The sequence below is a fragment of the Phoxinus phoxinus genome (assembly GCF_949152265.1).
Source record: "Phoxinus phoxinus genome assembly, chromosome: 2".
NCBI lineage: Eukaryota > Metazoa > Chordata > Actinopteri > Cypriniformes > Leuciscidae > Phoxinus > Phoxinus phoxinus.
Genome location: NC_136877.1, coordinates 20,326,086 through 20,342,272, shown reverse-complemented (window position 1 = coordinate 20,342,272; position 16,187 = coordinate 20,326,086). Strand labels below are relative to the sequence as shown.

The 16,187-nt window shown below is 36.5% G+C and overlaps 1 long non-coding RNA gene across 1 annotated transcript; it reads left to right on the top strand.

Moving 5' to 3' along the window:
* The first annotated feature begins 6,179 nt into the window (after positions 1-6,179).
* LOC306994654 lies at positions 6,180-8,127 on the top strand. Its single transcript, XR_013796714.1, has 3 exons — positions 6,180-6,283; positions 6,429-6,544; positions 7,525-8,127. It is a non-coding gene; the product is annotated as an uncharacterized lncRNA (long non-coding RNA).
* The last annotated feature ends 8,060 nt before the right edge of the window (positions 8,128-16,187 follow it).

The window sequence follows — 16,187 nt, the reverse complement described above, 5'->3', positions numbered from 1 at the left end:
CCTGGCCAATCTGAGCAATCGATAGAGAAGAGCCAACCAAGAAGTTGTTGGTCACTCTTGAGCTTCATGATCATGCATTGAGATGGAAGAAATTTACAGAAGGACAAACATCACTGCAACACTCTACCGATCTGTGCTTTATAGCAAAGTGGTCAGTCTCAAGCCTGTCCTCAGTGAAGACATATGAAAACCCACATGGAATTTACAATCGCCAAGTGCAGATGTGCAAAGTTTGTCACATCGTACCCAAAAAGACTTGAGGCTATAAAGGTGCTTTAACTATGAGTTAAGGGTACAAATACTTATGCAATGTACTTATTTCAGTTTTTCCTTTGTCATTATCATGTATGGTGTGTAGATTGATATGAAGTAATTTAAAGTAATTTAACAAAAAATGTAAAAGTAAAAAATGTAGCGTTCTGAATAATTTTGCAAGGCACTGTGTGTTAATATATATATATATATATATATATATATATATATATATATATATATATATATATATATATAGGCCTAACGATTTTTGACATTTGTAGTTTTCTTTACCTGTCTCACTTCTCCACAAAAATACAACACTCGTTCCTATTTTTGTCCCAGTGAATGTCTTAGCCAATAATTCATGATAAATAAAAAGTTCAGCATAAATTTAAACCAATGTAACACCAAAAAAAAAGTTATACAAAACATAATATAAAAATACATTTAAAAGCAGTACACGTGTCGGATTCAAAAACAGCAGTGACAATGCAACTGTAAATTGACAAAGCAGTTCAAATATGCACAATGGAGGATGACATTTCATCCAGTTAAGCAATTATATGGAGTTCTTTAACAGTCTTCTCCCGAGTTTGCAAGTATCGAACATGACAAACACTCGCATAATTGGATTTACATCGCTCACATCTGACTGATACAGATCCTTTAAAAAGGTCAGTATTGGTTCTGATACAAGCAATCCAATCCAGATATTACCAGTATATTCCTATTTTGGACATGTTCAATAATCTAGGCAGAAAGTATCAGAGTTGAGGAACAAAGAAAAGCACAGTGGTATTGAGCAAGAAAGGGATGAAGAAAGGCACACATAGAGGTTCTTTTTGGAGCCAAACTGCATTGTGTGCCTGTTTAAGATTCTCTCTCTCTCTCTCTCTCTCTCTCTCTCTCTCTCTCTCTCTCTCTCTCTCTCTCTCTCTCTCTCTCTCTCTCTCTCTCTCTCTCTCTCTCTCTATCTCTATCTCTCTCTCTCTCTCTCTCTCTCTCTCTCACAAACACGCATACAGACCATAGATACAGACACAGAGAGAGAATGTTAATTTGTGTATAATTCCCAATTTCTATTGATGTATTTGCACTTTTAATCTTGCTGAATTCTACAAGGCAAATAAATTAAGTTAGTTCCCCAGCCCCATTGTAAGAAAATTTTCTATTTTGTCTTTATTATTTTGTCAGAATGCACCAGAATGCTTCGTTTGTATGTGAAAATCAAAAAATATTCTGGGGGAGGATGCCCCCACACCCCCCTACAGGGGTTTGGTTTAGCCCCCATTAAAATAAAATGCACCAGCCGCCACTGCCTATAAATGTTCTACTCCAGGATAATATGAACTATTTCATTGTAGATGTGCTGATGTTCAATGTACTTTTCATCATAAAGTTGTTCTGTATGTTGTATTGCACAACACAAAGGACAAAACCATTCAAGATATCTTATAAAATTGACACACACGCACGCACACACACATACACATACACGCACGTGACATTAAATGGATTTGATTATTTCATCTATGACTGTCAATGTTTTAGATGGCATTATGATCTATGTTTTCTAACCAAATTCGTTAAACATTTAAAATGTATATGAGAGCAAGTGACAGCTGCATTTTTTTTTTAAATCATGGGAAACTCATAGCCTTTATCCTTTTATGCTCATTGTATCAGGTAATAGAATCACCAAAAAAAGAGAAGCTGAACTTTCTGTAGTCTGAATGTTTTAAAATAAATGTATGCTGTCTCCTCACGGCTGAGTTTATTACCCATGCTACAGCCTGACAGCATGTGATGAATGTTTAGCTCGCAGTTCTTTAACATAAAAATGATTACCCTGCTCCCCTTCACTCAAAGGTGATTATCTGCAATGACAAACTTGGATTTATTTCTCATCGGCTCTGGTTTGGTGCATCAATATAATTGCTGTAAGTAATCTCATGTCCAGATATGTGTACTTCCCAGCTACAGAGTGTGCAAAAAGCTGTACATCAAATAAGTCAAATGTGAGAATACTCAGTGTTTATTATACAGCAAGTGAACAACACCTAGATGACGTCCTTAGAAAACTATTGTCTTGGCTGTTAAAAATGTTTAAAAAACAAGTTTCTTCTCTCCGAGGCTACATTTATTTGATGAAAAATACGTTAAAAACAGTAATATTGTCAAATATTATTATAAATCAAAACAACGTTTTTCTATTTTACAGTTTTTCTGAATTGCTAAAACACTAAACCCCTTTCTCTGAAACAAGGCCTAAACCAATTTGTCACAATAATGCACTATTTCTGTAAACCCCTAAACAGGTGCAGGTAGTTAGACACTCAACACAATAAGTACATTGTACTTATTTTTTGATGTAAGTACATAGTACTTAAAGCCACTTAATATAAAGTGGGACCACACTCTTTTTGCAAAACTCTAAACACATTCTCACTCACTAAAACACATTTCACACTAAGGAGGAAGAGGACGAGGACGAGGACGAGATAGAGCAAGGTGTGGACAGTTTTGTCAAAGCTGGATCTGGCACAGCAGAGGGTTTTCCCCTTTGCCTGGCAAGAGACAACACTGCCTGTGATGTAGAAAAAGTTATCAGGCCTGACCCAACACAAATATTTGATATAATTAAGGAATGACTCTTTTGAGTGTACTGTGACATGAGTATTTATTTATTTTATTTTTTTGGCTTTTGCAGTTGGACTACTGTATTTTGACAGTATGCAAGTGTTGAATATTCAGACATTCAGTAATATTCAGTACAATACTCAGTACAATACTACTATACTTGCAGTGCATACAAAGTACTATACTTTTTTACATAATTCATGCAACATTTGTTTACTGTTATAACATAGCCTACATATTTTCTGTAACTGCATGCGCTCAGATAAAAAGGTTTTGAGGCAATTGTTGGATTTTGCCAGAAGAGTCTGATGTTCTCTGAACGTATAGTTGACTATTTGGTTTTGTGTTTAAGGTTTTGAGAAAGTTGGTGATGGTTTTGAGAAATGTATTTTAGTAATTCAGAAAAAACAATGCTCAAAGTGGGGCAGTACTCACCGGCACTTCTACATTTTACTAGTATGCGTACTTACACTTTTTCTTGCGTACCGCTACTTCTCGCATGTAGCCAGTAGCCTACTCTACCACTGACAGAAAAAGCGTTGCGGCCGTTTCACACCACAAGCGTGAGCAGCGCGTATTTTTCCGGCGTGCATGTTAATCAATGAGTGCATTCACACCAGGGGGCGCAGCGCGTGAGCATCAAGCAGGAGCGTCGCGTGAGCAGCAGAGAAGCAGGGATTTCGGCGCATATTTTTGCCGCGCTGCTCACGCTCAATTCACGAGTTCACACTTACAAATAAGTCAGATGGAATAAAAGCGTATTTGGCGTGCTGTCCGAGGAGAGAGCTCAGGGTACCCAGGGTACTCCCCCCGTATTCCTGGCTGTAAAAGAAAGAGCCAAGAGTGAGGGTGGTGGAGAGGGATGCTGAAAAACTGTCAATGAATGTTAGGTGAGTTGACAGAGTGTATATATATATATATATATATATATATATATATATATATATATATATATATATGCTTCTTGTCATGCTGATTAGGAAAGATGTAATTGTTTGATGACAAGTAGATTGGATTGGTTATTTGTGCTCCTCCCGAACTTTGTTTATAAAACATCATTTAAAGTGAAAGCACACTTTTGATGGATACATATGATTTCACACAAAAAGTGCCCAAAATGCACAGAATTTGCATGTCTAGTGTGTTTTAACAAGAACTGTAGGCTACGTCAGAAAATAAAATATTTATAGAAAATGTACCCATTTAACCTTGTTTTAATTTTTCAGTTGGGTGAAAGTAGTGTTTTATATAAAATAAAATAAAAAAACCTGTAAACTAGTCAGAATACACACACACACACACACCAACCCAGTCTCACGGCAGTTCGTGATATGGTCACGTAATTTAATCTATTGATTCGTGGCACGGGCACGTTTATTTCGTTATTTTCGTAATTCCAGCACGTTTTTTAAACTAATGTGTTTCAATGGGAAGCATCTTTCGTGATCAAAGCACGATTCTATCTCCCTATCGGGCTGCAGTAGAGAAGCTGTTTAATCAACATTTATTCACGAGATCTTATCATGGTTTATGTATTTATTTTAATTATATTATTTCGTTCTTATTGCCAGGGAAGCTGGATTGCTTTGCTGTTTATTGATATTTTAAAAAAAACATTTTATTAGTAGGAAATCGCGCTGAAGAAGTCTCATTCAGAACACCTCGCGATATTTGGCATCAGTTCACGTGTGCCAGATGTTGGTAAGTAGTCGTAAATACGCTGTCCTAATAATGTTTGATATAATGTATTTTCTGTGTGTCGAAATTAATCAGATTAGCTCAAGTTCAGTCACTGCATTATATCTGTCATCTCCACGGAGGCTTTGCGTTTCATTGCTTTCTATGAAAATGGTTTCTATGGTGATTAAACACTGTCTGTCACGTGATGTGCTATACAGTAGGCCTAGAGTAGACCTTCAATCAGTTAATCATATTCATATCAGGTTTTTAAGTTGTACAATTAGTTCCAAAGTTGTATGTGTAGTAGAAGCACAGTAAAAACAACACCATGCTTTTACCACAGTAACATTAGTTTTACTGTGATAAGTGTAGTAAAAAGACAGTAATCACACAACTTACCATGCTTTTACCACACTATTGGTAGTTTTAATGTGGTACTTATTGTAAATGCACAGTGACCACAAAACTTACCATGCTTTTACCTCAGTAACCTTAGTTTTACTGTGATGGGTAGTAAAGGACAGCAATCACAAAACTTACCATGCTTTTACCTCAGTATTGGTAGTTTTAAAGTGATAATTGTAGTAAATTATGCATATTAACCACAACACCTACCATGCTTTTAATGCTTAATAATGTAACATCCAATATTTGTAAGGAAAATCAGTACTTTTTCCTTTAAATAATCCTATATATTATACATAATGATATTTTATTTTCTCTGTTTTCAGCTGAAAAGACCAAAAGGGCCTTTCGGACTCAGTCAGCCCATTATTGTTTGAGGACATGTAAACGGAGGAGACGGACCGCTGCAAAGACAAATATTCGCAATGGTACGTATGTGTTGGTTTTAACCCTAAATCAAACATTTTATCAAGCATTTGTTGTTTCTTAAACCTGTTCTTACAAAACCCAAAGCCCAATCAGTATGAACAGTCTCAAAGTCTTAATAATTCACAAGATTTAACAAGTTGTCAAATTCGTACAATACTAGTACATATTTGTATACTCGTACATAATCCTGCAGCTTTTACTCCTAGTGCTGTCATTGGCTACTGCCTCAATTCCTGTACATATTTATCGCGACATTTGTAAATCAGTTGCGCCCCTTCTTGGAAAGTAGTCTGATGTCCCACACACTGTCAGAAAGTTTATATTAATTGCATTGTATTCATTAAAATGATTACAAATTGGTCCCTGTCTGTTCATGTTCCAATGTCCAATGATACATGATGTCTCTCCACACCTCATAACCTACCTCTGTTTGCAAGAGTGGAAAAGCTAATCTGACTTGTCACATGACATCAGATACTCGATTATTTTGTCGTAATCAGATCAGTTACACTGCTGATAACTGTCCCGTTTGCATGTAAATCATGTTATTTTTAAACGAGTTCATATGATTATTGCTTGCTATTAAAGACATACTTTTATTCATAGAAATGCCAACATATCAGTGAACGTATAACATAAAAATGCTTTTAACATTTAATTATGCAACACTCTTTACAGAAATAAATCCTACAGTTGTATAACTGACTGCTTGCATGTAATGTAATAAAATGACCTTACTTTCTGTATTGCAGGATTACTTTGTCCTTTTTTTTAGATCTCTACAACATCAAACTCAACAGCTCTTTTAAGAGCCAACCCTCACAAGAGCTGCTAGTGATTCGCAGCGGATCTTGCCGTGATCAGCCCTTCCCAGGTAAAGTTTCTAGAATATTTCAATCAGTATTTACTCATCAAATGCTCTCTCCTGAATCGTAAGGTAAATTATAACTGTCTTAATTTATGTTTCAAGAACAATAGTAATTGCACATAGAGTAAGTAGAGACTTTCTTGTTTTACAGCAGAGAAGGAAGACCAGTCCTTATATCAACACAAGCTAATCGAATAAGTCCTTTGTTTCGGGTGAGGAAGGAACATCTGCTGCCCAAAGAAGACAGAAAGGTGCGCGAGTCCATTGGTATGTCTTGTATTGAAACAATGCTGTAATATGTAGTACATAATTTGATTTTGACAATTTTACATTGTACAGGTTATCACTTGGTTTTTGACCAAGTGAAGCTCTTGAAACTAGTGACAGAAGAGTTTGTTGTCTTGAAAAAAATCAAGCATCACTTGCAAAGGCAAAAGAGACCATGCCTTTCTTAAAGATCTTTTAAAATAGGTTGCTGTTGATATGGGTAAAAAATGTTTTGTTCAGTACTTAGCTTATATTATTTGCTGAAATATTATATATATATATATATAATATATATATATAAAATACTTCAATGTGTATATTATATAATGTACTGACTGCTGCTTTGTAAATTTAAATCAGGAACGGCCAACTCTGGCCCTTTAGCGTTCTCCTTTTTGAGGTTAAGAGTTTTCCTCCAACCCTAATCGAGCACATATGAAAATCTTCAGCTTTACTTACAATAGGCAGGAGGGTTTGAGGTTGGAGCCAAATCTGCAGGACAGTGGACGCTAAGGGCCAGAGTAGCCCATCACTGCTTAATATATCGCAGAACATAGGCCCCGTTTACACGAAGTGAAGACACAGATATTTCCCTGCGGTTTGGCCTCTCATTTACACGAAAACCGAGTTTTTATCACAGAAAACGATTATTTCTAAGAACTCGGGCCAAAGTGGAGATTTTGGAAAACTTTGTTTGCACGTTTGCATGTAAACTGACGTCACAGTATGTGACTATTTTCGGGATTCTGATTGGCTAACGTGGGCTTGAGCTTCTCGTTACACTGCCACCTACAGGTTTGGCATGCTCTGGACGGCATATACACGGGTTCGTGTGCACGATGTTATTTTTTAAAACGAAGAGGGGTGAAATGTCCGTTTATGAAAATAGCCTTCCACGTGTAAACATAGCCATAAAGCTGACATGACTGTCCATTAAACAACTTAATTTGTATTGTTTGTGTTTTTTGCTTTACTTTCAGACCAGGACTGGAGAACGCCTGACAATGGGATGTTGAGACTTCTTCCTCTGGTTGAGAAAAAGCTACACCACATCAGTGATCACATCTTCTGTTCTTCTGTTGTACTGTAGGGTACACCTGAACAAACTGTTTAGACGAGGAAGAAGAACATGAACATGATAGAGACATGTACAGGGAAGAGCAAGAAACCAGTTTAGCTGTGATAATGAATCATTATTTTCCAACACAATATCAAATCTGTTTTCTGTATCATAGGTGACTGAATATGATTCTCTGGCACTCATTTTGTGGCTCAGCAGCTGTGAATGGATTAATATGATGTTAATGTATTTTTGAAAACACATTTTTATTTATCTTGAATCTCATTGTCTTTATGCTACTTTATCAACTTTATGCTGTGTCCTCCAATAAAGTATTGTGTAATAAAGTATGGTGAATATTGTGTATTGAAAGTGGTGTTTGGTACAGTAAAAAAAATATATATATTTGAGAAATGTTAATTTCTTATTTCTTTAGTTTAGTTTAAAACAACTACAATTTTAAATTTTAATTTTAAAACAACTACATGTAATTAATTACCATGATTCTTTTTCTTAGGACATACACATTTAGATCTGGTTAGTGATATTTGGGACAACAATGCAACAAAAGTTGCACATACTTGCATGTATAAGCAGTTTGCAGTGAAATAAAGGGAAGCTATGTGAATAACAAGAGGCTGCAGTGGCTATCTTGCTATAAACACTTCAAGCATAATTGAAGATGATCCATGTTGATCATTGTAGTACATCTACTAGCCTACTGCATTTAAAATGAAAGCATAGACATTACTGATGTCGGGCATATAAGCAGCAATCAGAGGGGGTGAAAAGGAAATGTTGGCAATGTTTTTTTGTTGTTTTACTGAATGGTGCATTATTCCTGTGTAATAGTAATAGTGTGTGTAGATTGTACTGCACTTCCACCCCCAAGGGCCCAGCAACGGCCCCCAGAAGAGCAAAAAACTGCACATTTCAAATGGCTGTAACTCACAGTCCGGTTAGTGTATCAAAGAGAAAATCAGCAGGACAACTGCTTATGCTATGTTTACCAAATACTGTTGTGCACAGTTTTCTGACTTATACGGAAAGCTGGCATAAAGGTTATTTTTAAAGTACTCACAGTAAATTATCAAATTTCAGCCTGTCCCTCATATATGTCATAAACGTTTGCACAATGAACAAATTTAGATATCCAGTTGTCCATTAAAGTTATTCTTTATTTAACATTTATTGTTTCATTACTAAACGTTTTAAACTACATTACCCAGATATCTTTGTCATTCTATCAATGGAACAGGAAACATTGTCCTGTAGTTCATTGAAATGAGCAGACATGCTTAGGGTTAGGGTAGGGATCTCAGTAAAGGAGCAATTTCTCACAACATAGAGACACTTTATAGTTAACTTTATGTATAACTAACGCAATAATAACACCAAAACATGCTTTGTAACATGAAGCGCCGTTTTATATGGGTTAAACGATAGTCCAATCACAGCGAGCTCTGCGATAAAGTCACAGCCAATAACAACCCAGCTGAACAGATGCGTCACACTTACTTGCCCATTTATGGTAAATGATGACAGATCTCTTCTGGTTCCGGCTGTAGGGATAGATACCTTAAATATTTAATATTTGGGCTGTAATGTATTCATTCTAATTAAATTATAAAATCACATTTAAAAACAAGACTCCTCTGTGTGGTTACCATCCAAAAACGAGATCACATGATCAATGACACAAATGTTTATATTTGATTAGACTGATTCAAAATTACATTTGAAAGATAAACTTTTTTCTAAGCAATGGCCTACAGCAGGGGTAGTTTTGCAGAATTTTAATTAAAGATAATTACATATACTAAAGTGCTTCTAACATTTACAGCGTATGTATAGTATATCAAAGGTATATCAATTATATTCAAATAAATGTAACAAAATCACAATGAATGCACACAATTTTGAAAGCATATTCCAATATTTAATGTCAAACTGTTTAAAAGACAAATTTAGTGCCAAACCTACTGCACAACAGTATAAAAATCAGTTAATTATATATAAAAAAAATATCCAGATACAGGGGCAATCTATTATAGTGACACATACAGTAACGTTAAAAAAATCGCTATGATGAAGTTACATTTTTACAAACCAAGAGATGAGATTCAACTTTGTTATGTGAAAATATATTTGTTTCTTCGCTTTAAAGAACAAATAGGCAAAAATGTAAGCACAACATTTTACATTCTCAACTTTAATTCTATATCCCTGTGATTATTGGTCACTTTTATTGTAACTAAATGAAAGGCAACTTAAAATAGTTAATGATTATAAACGTCAGTAAGAAAATGCTTCAATAAAATACATTCACGGGTATATTACATTTACATTAACCAGGTAGTGATATAATGATACCATAGATGTAGTTATGGTGGACATTTACTATAGTGACCACTGTAATAAAATGTTTAATGAAGCTAAATGTAAGACATGAAGTCCATCTAAATGTAAAGGTAACAAACTCAGAATAATGTCCAGTATGTCAAGTGTGTCATTTCTGTAATATTCTTTCAGCACCAATAAGATTTCCATAAATATTGATTGTTTTCTCTATCTTCAATTGTTCGGACAAACACCTGCTATATACACTTGCAGAAATATACATGTGTCTATTGCATCATGAAGTCACTGCATGACTAGAACTAATAGATGGCAATGAATATGTCCTTTTGGAAAACACCTGATGCACACTGACGCTTCTTTGATGAAGGGATTAGGCAGACATCAAGCACAGTTTATGAAGCTGAAAAGAGAAAACAAAATGCTTAAACAATATGGAAAAAAGATAAATCACTATTTTCAATATTGGTTCTGCATATATCAAAGAGATCCTGAGGAGGAGTGGGACTTCACATGAAGACTTTCAGAAACTGTGACAGAGCAAAGGGTGCACCTCGCTGGACACATCCGACGCATGCCCAAACAACACCACCCAAAGACAGTGATGAAGTGGACACCAACAGGAGGATGCAGGAGACAGGGAAGACCAAGGAAGACATGGAGACAGACGTTTCACGAAGACCTGAAGAATGTCAGTGTCCCATGGGAAGATGCGGAGAACTTGGCCACGGATCGAATACGTTGGAGGACACTTGTTGCCCAATGTGCCCAGCACAGGACTTGATGATGATGTTGGGAGTTTATCCATAACTGTGGGATATATTTCTGTAAAGAGTGTTGCATAATTAAATGTTAAAAGCATTTTTATGTTATACGTTCACTGATATGTTGGCATTTCTATGAATAAAAGTATGTCTTTAATAGCAAGCAATAATCATATGAACTCGTTTAAAAATAACATGAAGCGTCAGTGTGCATCAGGTGTTTTCCAAAAGGACATATTCATTGCCATCTATTAGTTCTAGTCATGCAGTGACTTCATGATGCAATAGACACATGTATATTTCTGCAAGTGTATATAGCAGGTGTTTGTCCGAACAATTACTGCTTGTGTTATGTGTTCAGACTAGACTAATTGAGATGGATGAAGGTTTACAGCACTGAGAAGAAACATCTGCCGAGAGAATTATTCTGAATTAAGCAGATAAACCGATAAACATGCAACTTAGTGACTGAGCCAGAGGTACTATCCAGCTGTTTCTGACTATGCCTCTAAGCAAAAGGCCTTCAGGGGCTGGAGTTGTGTGCTGCGATGTACAGTATGTTGCCAGATTTATTTAGCTCTCATTCAGGTTTCAGACATAGTGACATGACAACTCATCTCCCATATACTCCCAAATATTCAACGCATTCTCATCCTTGGGCGTCATATACTGACGCTTTTGACAAATCGTCTACATCCAACGCACATGGCACCCTTTAGCGTCAATATGAGACGCAGAGAGCTTTGTTCGGTTATGGTTGGGTTTAGGTCTGGGGTAGGGTTAGGGTTAGACCACTAGGATGCACCTTCTGGCCCATATCTATCTGCGTCTCATATTGACGCTAAAGGGTGCCATGTGCGTTGGATGTAGACGATTTGTCAAAAGCGTCAGTATATGAGGCCTTGGGATGAGATCGGGCTGAAATATTCACATGTGAGGGCGAGCCCTCTGTGTTTGTGTCTATTACCCTGGGTGACAACAATCAAACAAGAACCTCAAGCGGGACGGCATAATCAGTAACATCTGGATCACCAAAGGTGGATACAAAAGAGATGTTTGTGTCCCAGTAGAGTATCCCTCAAACCTCACATGCATCTTCTCTCATTTTTGAAATCGAGTGTATTGATGTAACCTGTGCCTTACTTGCATTAGCTGGACAACTAACCAATATAGGCAGAAATGCCTGTAATAAAGGTGTCATGGGGTGGTTGAGGATCAGTGTGACTAGTATCACTAGATCCCTATGTTGTATTCAGCTCTGAAGATGTACCACAGGCATTGATTGTATTCTCTTCTTCTGAGCTGCTGTTCAGCCTCGGGGTCTCCTCAATATTGAAAAGAAGGTGCAGGAACAACAACCAGCCCTCACTTCTCAAAGATTGAGCATTAAAAATAAGATTGCTTCATTGCAATATGATTTTTTTGTAACCTACCAGGTCCACCAAAAGCAGACAGTCCAGCATTCCATTGGGAGAACTTGAAATTCATCAGCTTCTAAAGTAAAAAAAAATATTATGACCAAAAAAAGTCTCCCTTTCTATAAAAAAATACACAAAAAGGTATAGAACAGTGCAATTGAAATGAAATTGAAATTATTTTATTATACATAAAGGTTTACATGCATCAATGATACTAATTTGTTCACTTGTACATATACAATAAAAATAAAATAAATAATAATAATAATAAAAAACAGTTTATTATACTTCTGATTTTACAATATACATTTTTACAGAGAATGACACCAGTCAAGCATTTTAACATACCTACTTGTTACTGTACCATTAGGATAGTTTTGAATAATCCTAACAATCTAAATGATATTATTATATCTTCCATTTGTCAGCCTTTGTCTACAGCTTTTAGAACCTGATAACAGTTTTTTTTACACACTGGGCATTCTCTCAATTGTGCCATCTGTTATTGTTTTCAACAGTCTTGTGCCCAAACTGTATGTATGCATGCATGTGTATATATATATATATATATATATATATATATATATATATATATATATATATATGCATGCATGTGTATATATATATATATATATATATATATATATATATATATATATATATATATATATATATATATATATATACATATATGAAATTACCATTGTAGAGACCAACGTTTTGAGTAATCACTTGGTATGTCAGGGATTCTTTTTTTTTTTTTTTACAAACTTCAGACATGTCACAATTCCAAAAAAGAATTGCATACGGTTGATAGTAAATTAAAAAAAATTCTGGACAATAAAGCTATTAAATTATATTAGTGAAGGAGGAAGACACATATTCCAAAACCACACCCTGTTGGGTCAATTTGACACCAGTTTTGCATTCTCTGATGAGTCTTCAGTAAATCCTGGTCAGACAGCTGCTGACTGTCAGGTGTTATTGTCAGGCAGTGGCCCTACAGAGTGCCCCAGGCCCTCAGACCCCTCATTTTAATAGTCTGAATATAATGGTTGCAAAACCATATGGCTGTCACAGAACAGAAGAATGCAACAAAGGTAATATCTAAAACAAGAAGTTTATTGCAGCAGGTATGCAAAAACAAGCGACGTTAGCAGGCGGGTTACTGAGTGAATGGATAAGTTGTCTGATGATAGCAGTGAATGACAGCTCTTTTCTGTTTCAGAGGGGAACGGCAGATGACTGGATCGCTGGAGAAGACTGAGCTGAGAGGTTTGCACAGGTAAGTATCTCAGCAGTAGCTAGTCAGGTAAGTAGGTCACACTATGAACTATGAGACCAGACTCCTGTGTGTGTGGTGCAAGCTTTTATAGAGAGGTGCTGATGAGGGTAATCGCAGACAGGTGTGGTGATTGTGGACTGTGAGCCACGAGGGATTCTGGGATACGTAGTGTGCTGAGGTGACTGGACTGGTGAATGGAGATCATGACAATGACACCCTCCAAACTGTGTAATGATTTCTAGAAGCTTGATACGGTCTCACAGGTTGACAGCTACCTCATGTCTCAAGTGGATGACCTCAATGAATGCCTAGATAAGGCCAGGTCCATTCCAACTTTAGATCTTACAAAAGGATGTCACCCACAGCATAAGAAACAGCCTTCAGCAAGCCAGATGGACTGCAGCTGTAATGACTTCTCACTTTTGGCCTGCAAGGGGGACACTTCAACTCATATAAAATGTGTGGCACAGCCTCAGAAACAATATGCTGCTGCTTGCCTAGATGATGTCTCTACGAGTAGGGCTGAACATTTACTGATACTCCATAGGCTTCCAAATGATTTTCTCAGGGCTGGATCTACTGTCAACCCATGGAACAAAAAGCAAAAGTGCATGCAAGCAGCACAACAGTTACCTTTTCCTGAGATATGAAGCAAGGCATGTGCCTCAACAACAGTTGCTTCTGATCCTCGATTAACTTTTCCTCGGTTGCATGTCCTCTGAACACTAATGGGAAGCTGTAAAAAATAGAGTTAAACGAGAGCAGAGATTACTTTCATATAATGGGCTAGACTTCACCTTTGTTCAAATCACTACACATTATATTTAGAGCTACATTATATTGTGAATATATAGTATTCATAGCTAAAGCTTGTTGTTATTGATCATGAAAAGCAGAAAATAAAACTCTTTTAGTCATAAATATTTTATAGCTCAACCTTTTTTTTTTTTTCAAAGGTTACTAACCTTTAAACATTGATTAACCCACATACATAGAGTACAACAAATATGGTAAATGGAAGCAGACATGCTTGGTTAATGTGTGAGAAGTTGAACCAATTCCTTTTGTTCTTGCATTTCACATAAGGATTTCACTAAATGTATTTATTATACATTTACAATGTATTTCTGAACTTGGTTGGTGTTTTGATTAAGGGACTTTAAGAGGAGGGGCATACATCTCTTAGAGGGAGAAATCTCTCATCTTCATTTGTGTTTCAAAGATGAATGAAAGTGTTTTTACATATTAGCTGTTGCTATATTGTGGATTAGCATGGTTGCCAATATGAGCCAATGGAGACTATCTATTTCTAAGTAGTCATTTGAAATTGTACCAATTGATGCTTGCATATCTAATTTTACCTACACTCTTCTGAGGTTTACATCTGACCTTACCATCAACTTAGACAAAAAAAATAGATATATCTTTGGACCCACGAGAGGAGTTTCTTTATCATCTGTTCTACTTGTCTGGGCTTTAATCCAAATTTTCCATTATAAATATGGCCTAGGTGCCTTGTCTAGTAACATAGCTCAAGCCTGCTGTTTGCTTGACTTCATCATTCATATTTATTTTTATTAGAGGATTTATACTTACATTTTCTTCTCTTTGTTTGCCATGAACATTTTTGGGGTAATATAGATTACCTTCGGTAGAAACTGCTTTTTCAGGTTTTTTTATGGTCTGTAGCCCAGAATAGCATTGATAAGGTCACAGATTGGAGACAGGAGCAGGAGCACAAATATTTACACATTGGAAGGAATCAGAATTGCAGAAGGGGGAGGGTGAAGAGGGAAAGGGCAGGAGGGAGCCCACATGGGATCATATATTAGTCAAAACTACTCGCTGCTTGTTTGTTGCCAGAGAACTAGAATGAGAGAACGAATAAAGATGTAGTGAGAAGGGGAGAAAAGAACATTGGGAGTTGTGATTAAATGAAGAAAATCTATTACACTGCAATTAGCGTTCATTGTTTGATGACTTGAAACCAAATATAACACTGAAGAGGAGAGAAATAAAGCAAAAGAGTTTGAGGGAAGATGTGTGCTGGGCAAAGAGATACACAGAGGCTGTGGTGTCAGGCGGTGGTGGAGGCATGTATTTTTAAATAAACATGAACATGAAATATTAAAAAGAGAAAAAGTGTGCAAAGGGAATATTGTGACAAATGAAAGGGGGCATGATGTTCTCACAGTGATTTTGCCACCACTAAAGGTCTGAGTGCTGACAAGGGTTTGGTCCTGGTTAGTGGTGGTGGCTTCCCTGTGGCCACAGTGAGTGTCATGGAGCCCACTGGCCACAACATGTGCTTCTCAGTCCAGATACATTTTTGCGATTCTCGTTTAGAATAGAATGAGGCATTTTATATAGTGCGATATGTACTACTGTACACCAAAAGCGCTTTACAATCATATCAGGGGTTTTCTCCTCAACCACCACCAGTGTGTGGCATCCACTTGGATGAATTAGCATATATTCAACTTTGCGCTGCTGCCCGCGATCGCTTCAAGGATAAGCCCAATTTTTTGCGTGCATCTTGAAAAGCAGATGTTTTGGAAAGTGCTGCGGCAAGTTTTTTTGCCATCTAGTGGTTTAGAGGAAAAACAATCAAAAGAGCCTTTTACCCCATGGAGCTTTTAGCTCCACTGTACTTTTCTACAAAATTACCATATCACCTTAAGTGTAACCTAAACGTGTAATCCATAAGTTTTTATTCGAATGAGCACATTTTAGACTAAAAGCCCAGAGGGATGAAAAT